This window comes from Nipponia nippon, unplaced genomic scaffold (assembly GCF_047370975.1).
Source record: "Nipponia nippon isolate SJK-2023a ecotype South Korea unplaced genomic scaffold, ASM4737097v1 scaffold_1, whole genome shotgun sequence".
NCBI lineage: Eukaryota > Metazoa > Chordata > Aves > Pelecaniformes > Threskiornithidae > Nipponia > Nipponia nippon.
The window spans coordinates 120973039-120983047 of NW_028262290.1; positions in this window are offsets into that span (position 1 = coordinate 120973039).

Genomic DNA, 10009 nt, shown 5'->3' on the forward strand with positions numbered 1-10009 from the left:
GAGACGGCGTTGCGTGCCCTAGGAGAAAAATTGATTTTGTGATACCATGTCTGCCGTCTACTGCTGCTGTGAAGGTACGGCTTTTTATACGGCGTTGAGGAAAGGGGAGAAGAGAAATAAGGGGATATACTGGGCTTTGGTGCCTGTGCTGCCTCTTTCTGGCAGCGTGTTCCGCGTGAGCAGCATCTGGTTGCTCCTTTTAGCGACTCTTGAAACCTCTCTGAAACCTTGTGCAGCTCTGTGTCGCGTCAGTAGCCCACCTTTCTTTCAAACCTTGAGTGTTGTGCCATCTGTGCCGGTTTGTCCTTTTTTTTTTTTTTAAAAAAAAAAAAAGCTACGGGGATACAGAAAACGCCAGCAGCACAGTTTTGTTTCTGAAGGTTACCACACGATGGCAACGTTAGCTCTTCGCAAGCTTGTTCCTAAGGTTTACCCAAACCTCTCTCTGCGAGGAGCAGTGCCGAGCAAAGCGGGTGGCACAAACCTTGGAGAACAACGGACGTGCTTTGCCAATTCCTTATTTTGCCTTTATGGTTGACTGAGATGTACTTTGCTGGACTAAGGATATACTTCTTTGATTCCCTTTGTGAAGCTGAGTGTGAAGAAATAGGATCTGCTGTTTAGGAACAGCTTAAAGCGAGGTCCCAGTGTTTATTTTCTCAGTTTATTTCGTGCAGAACATGTAGGGGGCTTGCTGGGGGCAGAGAGGGGGAGGCACCCTGCCCAGTTTACTCCTGAGATCAGCAGCTGTTGCCGTACTTCCTAAACTGATACCAACAGTAGGGAAACCCAGTACTAATCTCTGTGCTGCAAAGTCTGGGAGACATGAGCAATGCTAGGAGTAGGATTGGACCCCTTAGCATAATCTGTAGTGAAAAGGTGTGAAATCTGCTCTTGCTGTGAACCAGCTGCAGTTCTGGGCTGAGTGATATGCTGGTGATGCATATTTCTTTTTCTTCTTCAAAAAAGACTATGTTTAAGTGCTTTTTGTTCTTGTCTAAACATGTCTGTTGCTGTGTTTGGCACCTGAATGTGTTTCAATTTTTTTTTTTTTGAGATGTAAGAGACCTGAAAGAGGAATCTCTGGATTTACTGATCTTCCTGGTTTTCAAATATTAGTCTTCAGACTGTCCTTCAGTCAAGGTTTGCTTGGTGACCATGACATTTGCAAATCATCTGGTCTTGTAGTTGCCTATATGTTAATAGTAGATAATACTGTCTGCTCTGAACCGCTCCTGCGCCACGGATGCTGACCATGGGCTTGCGGCAAATCTGGTCCGGTTTACAGCTGGATTCCCTCTTATTTATTTTGTCTGAGCTCACTTGTAGCGCCCCTTAAATGTTTCCAGTCCTGTATGTTTCTCTCCTTTCCCCCTGCCCACGTTGATAAGGTGTCTCTGAAAACTCCACGCGCCTGCCTTTCATCAAGATGAAGAGGTGCTAATTTCTATTCACAGCGTTATTGGTATATGAGTAAGTGCAGCTTACAAGCAAGAAGTGGTAAGTGGAGCAAATTACGGGGATGGCTGTGTGGTTTGGGCTCTACTCATTTCAGATCTTCAGCTTTTGCTTCTTCCTTTGTATAATTTCGGTTGTGTTTTGTTTTTTTTTAAATATGGAAATAGGTTTTAATGTTTTGAGCTTGAAGTTGCATATACTGTTGTTGCACTCAGGTACTTTTGAGTTTATACTGGGATTTCTTTCTCTGAAGCAGAAAGATCTGCTTTTACCTGTTTAAGTACTGCATCCCTAGCTGTGCTGAAGTACTGCAGTCCTTGTCCCTGCCTTGACACAGGCAGTGGCCCTGTGGATACTGGTGATGAACCCACACCCCCTCTTTCTCCCTGAATTTGTAACAGGCTTCATTCTTGGATGCTGTGCAACCTCCGGTTCATAGTGTCCTTCAGTGGGCATTTGGCCCAACCTTCGCTTTGTGCAGCTGACCCCTGTGTCATATTCTTGTTTTAAATAAATGAAGAGTTGGTAATTTTTTCCTCACCTTGCTTTCAGCGATCATAAGCCAGTCTGAGCAATCTCCAGGTAAGGCTTTGTAGCAAACTCTCCCTCCTGCCCCAAAAGCTTTCAGGTCCCTATGTGCACCCGAATTAGAAGTCTTTCACCTGCAGTCAGCTATTTGTGCTGATCATCAGCCTAGAAATTATGCCATTGCCACCAGCACAGAGCCACCTCCTCCTTCATAAGATGCATTGACCTAGTTCTTATTACAGAGGAAGTACTTTTTAACATTTCCCCAGTGGTCTCCTGGTATGAGGGTATTTTTTCAGGACATTTTGTTCTGTAACTGTTTGGGAGCATCGCTCCTTGCATATTGTGAGGAGAGGCCCTGGCCTGCTCATCACGGCTCCCAGCAGAGCTGAGCTCTTCCCTTGCGTCCGCTTTGGGCTGCTTGCGGAGCGCGGGTAGTGTTTCGGGGCACTGCGCTGCTGATAAAGGTTTATATGGCAGGATCTCATCAGGCAGATCTGCTTTGATGAAAATGATAGATGCTTTGAAAAGGTAATAGTGTTCATATTTAAATAGCATTAAAGAATATTACCTTTGAGATCGGCTGGAGCTTTACCTAAGGACACCCAGTGGGAGGGCACAACATCTGAATATTTTTCACAATAATTCAACAGCCAAGACTTTTTAGAGCCACTGTTTGAACCTCATATTTACAAAAGCCATCAAACAGAAGAAGGGGCTGTTGCTAGCTGTGTTACTGCAGTCAGATGCTGTATAAAGGTGATCTAAAGAAAGTAGGGGAAATAGACTTGTGGGCTTTTTCCTTTCCTTCTTCCTTCTCTTACTCCCTGGAGCCCCTGAATAACTTTAAAGGGTTTGTGGTTTTTTTGGTTGTTTATCTTTTATTTCTACTGCTTGTCTCATTCGCATTGCACATGTGAGTCTTAGCTCATCCTGGAAGTCTCTGTGGATAACGGAAAAAAAATCAGAGAGTTTATGGCATAATGAAGTAAATCAAGTCTGACTAGCTGAAAGTGGCATCATTTTTGCTCTGGTTGCTTGAAGCATTTTTCGAGGTCCAGGGGGAGGCTGGCAAGCTGCTCCTGTTGGCGATGCATGCAGGTCCTCATCCCAGATGTGAGCAGGCTTCTGCGGCTCCCAGCCACGTGAGCGTGACCTTGGAAGGAAAGATGTTCACGCAGTGGGTATCCCTGGCTTCTGCTGGCAGTGCCACAGTTCTGCTTGAGTGGGAGGCGGCTGTCAGGGCACACGGGGTAGAAACCAGGAGATGTGGGGGTTGATGTGCTTCTCCAACCCAGAGCTTCACAAGAAGCAGGGCACAGCCCCTGTCATGGCACAGTGGTGTGGTCCTCTGGCTCTCTTCGCTCTCCCCCCGTCCCCCGTGCTCACCAGGCAGTTTTGGATTGCTCTTCGGAAGGCAAAGGCGTGCATAAATCAGTTGACAGGTAGGAATGACCACTTGCTTGTGGCTGCACTAGCCTTTCTCGTTGGCACTGAACTGTGCTAGGCTTTGCCGGCAGCCCCGTTGGGAGCATAAGCAGTGCTCTGCTGGGTCAGACCAGGGGTCCGTCTAACCCCACGCCGGGTCTCTGACCCTGCCGATGGGAGATGCTGGGACGTGAGTTTAGTCCCTCCCCTTGCAGTTCCCCAGCATCTCCAACAGCAGGATTAGGGGTGCTAGAGGACATACCCCTGCCCGCTCCCCTTAGTCTTTCTTTTAGACCTACCGCCTGTAAATTTGTTCAATCTTTTGCGTCAGCTCACATTACCTCCCTCCACAATCTTGTGGTAACATATTCCAGAAATTGACTGCCACTGTACAGAAAACTGCTATTTAGTGTTTTAAACCAGTCTCCTACTACGAGGACTACACCAGTATTTGAGACAGGAGCTACTAACCAGCCCCATCACGCCACGTGGCAGACATCCCTGCCAGCTGTAAGCTTGGAGATAATGGTGAGAAAATGTTACTTCACAGAGGAGTCCGTGGAAAGGAGGTGAGTTATGATGTGTCCTCATTCGGAGTGCCATGACTTGGTATTTGAAGGACCATCAGAGTCACCATTAGAGCTGCCAACATGGGCAATTGTTCATAGGACAATTATTCCAGTGGGAGACTTAAAGGCGTTCACACACTGCATGGTGCAAAACGCTTTCTAGCATCCCATAGCAAATTTGAGATTGCGGGCAGAAGAAAGTCCCAATGGCATGCCACAGGATGAGAGTGCCCAGGGTCACAGGCACTGCCAACAGCCCTGGGTCACTGCTCAGGCAGGTAATTTGGTGTCCTTATGGTCCTTGGAAAGGGACCTACAGCTTGGAGCAAGGTAGCCCCTGACAATCTGACCTTTCTTTCTGACCATCTGGGGCTTGTTTCTACTCGAAGCCTGCGAGGAGCTCAGCTTCAGGGCTATTGCTTTGTATCATTAGGAGATGACACAAAGCAATCCCTGGGGGTGTGGACAGGATGAGTGCTCCAAGCGTTCAAGATCCCCCATCTCTTCTCCTACACAGCTCTAGCGGGGTGTGACAGAGGTTCCCAGCCCACTCCCTCTCCTGTTTCCAGAATTAAGTTTCCAGAACTTAATTCCTCTGATTATTAGAAACTTTCTAATTGCCAACCTAAATTTATTCATGACCAATTTATAACCAGGAGGCTCCACTCCTTGCTTCTGTAACTGCAGGGCTGTCAGGAAAGATTCATAAGTCCATGTTGGTCAGGCCCTATTTTCAGCAGCCACAATTCAAAGCTTTCAGATTAAATACTGCCTGATTACTCCATGTGTTAATGCATACATTTTCTCCCGTCGTACTGTCATGGTGACAGAGGACTTTCCCTAATGCAAAGGTATATAAACAGCCAACACAGCATCTTTGTGGACCCAACTCAAGCATATGCCAATAACTCCTTCCAGGAAAGGAAACAGATTGCTTCTGTCTTGTTTTCTCTCTCTTTTTTCGGTGGAGGAATGTTCTGTACATCAGCTTGTGTTCATTTTTTCTTGTTTCTGTCCGATCCCGCAGGTTAGAGCTGGAGGTCTGCTGAGATGCTCTGAGGGAAATGAAATCGTGTTTTAGAATGATGCCCCCTGGGCTTGGGACACCGGCGCATCGGCAGTGAATCCAGGAGGGCAGGCTCTGCCCCCAGCATCTGGCCTGTTCACGTGCAGAGGTAGGAAGCGAGTTTTCTGTCTCTGGAAAGGTCTTGGAGAGAGCCACTGTCACGCTCTGCGGGGAGCCAGGGCACGCAGCACCCATGCAAACCGCACCAGTCCCGTGCTAACGTGAATTGCAGGCAGCGCCGCTCCGTGCTCCTGCCTGGCACCATCCGCGCTCCCTTTCGGGCTTCCTAAAAGTCATCCAACTGCAGTTTTAAGCTATGCATGGAGCTGTGGATGGTGCAGGAAAACCTGTGTTCACCCTGGCCCTGCCTGCGAGGTGCGAGAGCAGGCAGGGAGGAGCTGGGCTGTCCCCTGCAGAGCCCCACCACGGCTCCTCGCCTCTCCCAAAGCACCTCCTGAATAAGATGAGCTTGGACAACTCCGGCTCAAGAGGCCAAGGGAATGAGCCGAGTAGCTCTCTGAACCACCAAAGCTAGTTCTTAGCCCCTCTAAGCCCCCAAAATCTGAGCAGTAATTTTGCAACTGTTCAGGATTTTTTTCCTGTGCTGCTACGCACAGTTTCCAGTGGAGTTTTCCCAGGCTTGTCTGTGGCTTTTCCTAGCCACCTTCTCTGAATGTGGTAGCATGGGCAGATGGCTAAACAAAGTCTTCGTTGAGAAGGAGCAAAGAGTGTAACGATCGCCAGCTAACGTGGTTTCATGGTCAGACAAACTTGTTACCTTCCCGAGGAAGCCATGGCATCTGTGCTGGCAGGGCACATTTGGGTCTCTCCAAGGCAACGGGTGCAGCACCATATGCCATTTTGATTTTGCAAATGGTTTCATTTAGAGGGACTGCTTTGATGAGAAACTCTCAACAACAGATCTCTAAATGAGACATCAGTGCTAAAGCTTTTTTACGCTGTGGGATGGAATTGTTCTTCATCCAACATCCAGTATTTTTAAACAATGACCAAGTTAAGGGTACACAGACACACACGCACATTTATTTGCTAGTAAAGTTTGCAGATGGTGCAGGATTAGTGGGATAGTAAATAACAGAGATCTGAATCCCTTGATTTACATGATGACAGTCCAAGAAAATGGTATTTCTGATTCATCCGAGTGCTGGGGTTTGTATCTAGAAAGGAGAAAGAGAGAGGAAAAAAAAGATAAGGCTTGTATTGAGAGGGGGGGTGTCTCTGCCTCGGGAATGGCGGACTCTGAAGAGGACAGAAGTGACTAGGGTGAGATACAGGTAGAAGCTCAGTGTTGAAGTTCAGGCTGCTTTACCAGCTGCTGGGAGCGAGGGAACCCGGGGGGATGGGTGTCCTATGGGGCACCCGTGTCGTGCCGCCCTGGCAGCTTCGCCCTCTCCCATGGGCTCGGGTTGTCAGGACACGGGCAGACTCTCAGCGGCTGTCTGCTTTCACATGGGGCTGAAGTTCGGTCGTTTCCAAAACCTGGTGGAGGACGGAGGCCGACAGGCCCTCGGCGATGTAGAGTGATCACAAAAGCTGCCTTTTCTTGGGGAAGCAGGCTGGGAAATGGTTGCTTCTCTAATAACACAGTAAATGTCTTGGACATGGGTGGTAAGAACTATTTCTGGCTGAAGATGGGAGAGCTTTAAAAATAGCCCTGAGAAATTAAAAAATGAAAAGAAAACCCTAACTCATTTGAATCATCACAGTTCATGTCCTGCAAAAGCAATGCCGTGGTCTGACAAGCGATCCAGAGTTTCTGGCATTTATCTAAAATGTAAGCCAGAGGAATGAGTAATCACCTCTGAAGGACTTCATAACTCTTTGTCCCTTCCTCCATATACTTGCATTTGAGTCATGGTAGCAGGGAGGATACAATAGGTATTTGTGGGAGGCATAAAGCCTGTGCGCTCAGGGAACGTGTGGTTCCTCTGCAGATGTTACTGTTTTCTCTGGCATCTTAAACACTGCTTATAAAGGATTTCTCTCCCTTCAGGATGTGACCCTCTGCCTTTTGTCTTGAGTCAGACAAACGGTGACAAAAGCATCCTGGCAGCATTAATTTACTCTAATTATTGGATTGGGGGTGTGCAGCTTCTTCAGTGTATTTATGAAAATTCAGCGTGTTCCATAAGTGACCTGGGTGGGCTTATTTCCATGTGAACAATGAGGAAAACCTGAGACACGAGAGTCTGTTCCCACACACAACGCATCGAAAGAAATCACCCACGTCCAGCATTTTCTCTACATTAGGGACTCAGGGCTTGTCCCCTTTAGGGACAGTGGCTGGGGAAGTGGGGCACGGGTACGTGTCACGCTCCAAAACCAGATGCAAAACTCAATTTTGCAGCTCATCTGCTTCTCGGCATCTTCTGGGTCCCAGCGCCAGACTGGGACCCACAGCTCTGAGCAGGAGCCCAGCTCTCTCCCCAGTCTGCTCGATCCCTATAGCCTTAATTTCCCATCTTTTTCACAGCTGCTGCAAAGGAAGGCTGAAGTATCAAGGTCTCCTCTATAGCCTATTCCTTAGTAAAGTGTCAAGGCCCATTACCAACAGATTTAAGAAATAGCAGGGGGTGGGGGGGAGAGAAATTTGAAGGCTTTCTGAGCGGCTCAGTAATCAGTGGTTAATAGGCAGTGATTTATCTGGGTAGGGTCTGGGTCTCAGAAATCCATTCAAGCTTATAATTATCTTGGCATATGTGGAAAGTCATATTCATAGTCCCTCAAACCCATTAGAGCCTCACACTTTTGTAAAAGGGAGAAAAAAAACCCCTTCAACTTTACTTTCTTAGAGGCAGAACAGCTTTCTGTTCATTGTCAGCTCTTGAAATCTGTCCCCTCTCTGCTGCCTGTCTTTAGCTCCTAAGGGAGAAATGAATGCAGGTCCACTGGGACAGAAAGGGAAAGGAAAAAATATTTCTGGGAGAAAAAAATAGTCAATCAACCTATTTCCATCCTTCTGCAACAGGTATTTCTTTATGACGACAGGCAAGAGGAAAGGCAAGTCAGTCTATGAAATGGAGGCAGGGTTATACCAGAAGCTTTTGCTAATGTCTATAGTGGTGGCATTTTGGGGAGCACAGAGGTCCCTGTGCTGCTGTGGGTACGCCATCGCCCATGGCTGCCTTTGCTCTCCATCACTTTCCTTGGGCTCTGCCCCGCTACTGTTTTTCCCTCGGGGAAAGGTCTCAGCTCTCCTACTTCAAAGTACTGGCTCCTGGCTAAGCTGGATCTGCCCGGTGATACCAGCAAATTGAGAAACTATCTGTATGGTCTAGCGTGAGCCTCAGGGGAGCCCCCCTGGCTGCTGCCCCATGCCTTGCAACAGGGGCAAAACAGCTTTCCCTCTTGCCTAAGTGCAAGGTGAGAGGGAGCAGGCTCGGGAGATCTTTGATACTGGAAATCGTAGGTCATCTGTCTTGAGACCCTAGTATGAGATGTGACTGTTTTGGAGGCTTGTATTTTGCCTGTAAGCTGCATGCAGTCCCGCCTCCCTGCTCTCCTCTGTCTCCCTTTGCTTCCTACGCCACATGGGAGTTTCTTGGAGTGGGGACTGTCCCTTGTCCTGCAGAGGTGGCATCGGTCTGATCAAAGGACCAGCCTCAGCTAAAATTAGGGAAACCTCTGGGAAATCTGCATGTGAGTAAGCAAGCTAGCTCTCTTTCAAGGTGTAGGCACAGCTGTGAGAAGGTGAGCAGAGGTGGTCAGGGGACAGAAAAGAAAAAAGAGAGAGACGAAAAGCAGTTCCGACTATCCAGGCAATCACTGATTTTCCAGAATGAAGTAGTAGGGATGGTATCGATGAGGGCCAGGGCTGCGCTGATGGGCTCGGGACTACCCAGCTCAGGTACAACGTAGGCATAGCCCTGTGGATTTGGGGGGACCTCCTGGGCCTCCTCAGGAAACGGATTCATAACACACTTGGTTCTCGGGTCTTGCTGCCTTTTTAATCTGATTTTTGCCCTATGAACATCATTAAAAATCTTCTCCAGGGGAAGGAGGGGGGAAATAAAATTGAAATTTCAAAATGCCGAGATCGGAGCGTTTGTTTCAAGGCTCGGTGGATTTATCATACCAGTTTGGCCACTGATCCCTTACGGCTGCCTCTCACTGCAGCCATCCACACGTGTTTCTGATGGCAAATTCCTCAAATGTCAGGCGTGCATTTTAAAGGGTTATTTGTACGGAGAGGCAATCCAGAGAGACCAGCCGGAGCGCTTGGCCTGTCAGTCAAGGCTCGCAATGCCGCTGCACCGACAGGAATCATTTTGACAGAAGATTGCATATAAATTGAATCATTTCAAAATTAAGAAAGGGAGATGAAAGCAAATGCTTCCAAAATGAGGTGCCACCGACGAGTTGTGACGTGCAGGGATCAGCCTCAGGAGCCCCTGCAGGTCCCTCCTCTGGCTGCCGCCTGCCCAACAGCCACGGGCTCGGTCCCTGTCTGCACCGAGGCCAATACTAGCTGATTGCTAATTACCTCATTTTACTAATTACATTAGAAATACTAGGTTCTTAGCTGCCCTGGGAGACTGGCCTCAAGGAAAGTGTTTTAACATGTCCAACACTGCAGTGCCCAGGACAGCCGGGGGGTCAGTGAGCTCGGTGGCAGCAATGGGGGGATGCAGGGCTTGGTTTCCATACCCCTTCCTCATGCCCAAGCATGGCAAGGAGGGGGTGCGTGCTGAAGCCGAAATCAGACTCACTGCTTTTGTGTGTAACCTTCAATCCATTTCTTTTCTTAGCTATAGTTTTGAGTAGCAACGAAAGGTGTTGGGAGATGTACCATATTAAAAATAAAATGGGCTGGATGAACCAAGGGGGTGTGAAGGAACTGGGGTGCTGGAACTAGCAGAAGCCTGTGCTGGGCAGAGCATCGTGTTGCCGTCGTTGCTTACACCCAATGCTTTGCACGGCCCTATGAAATGTCACTGTG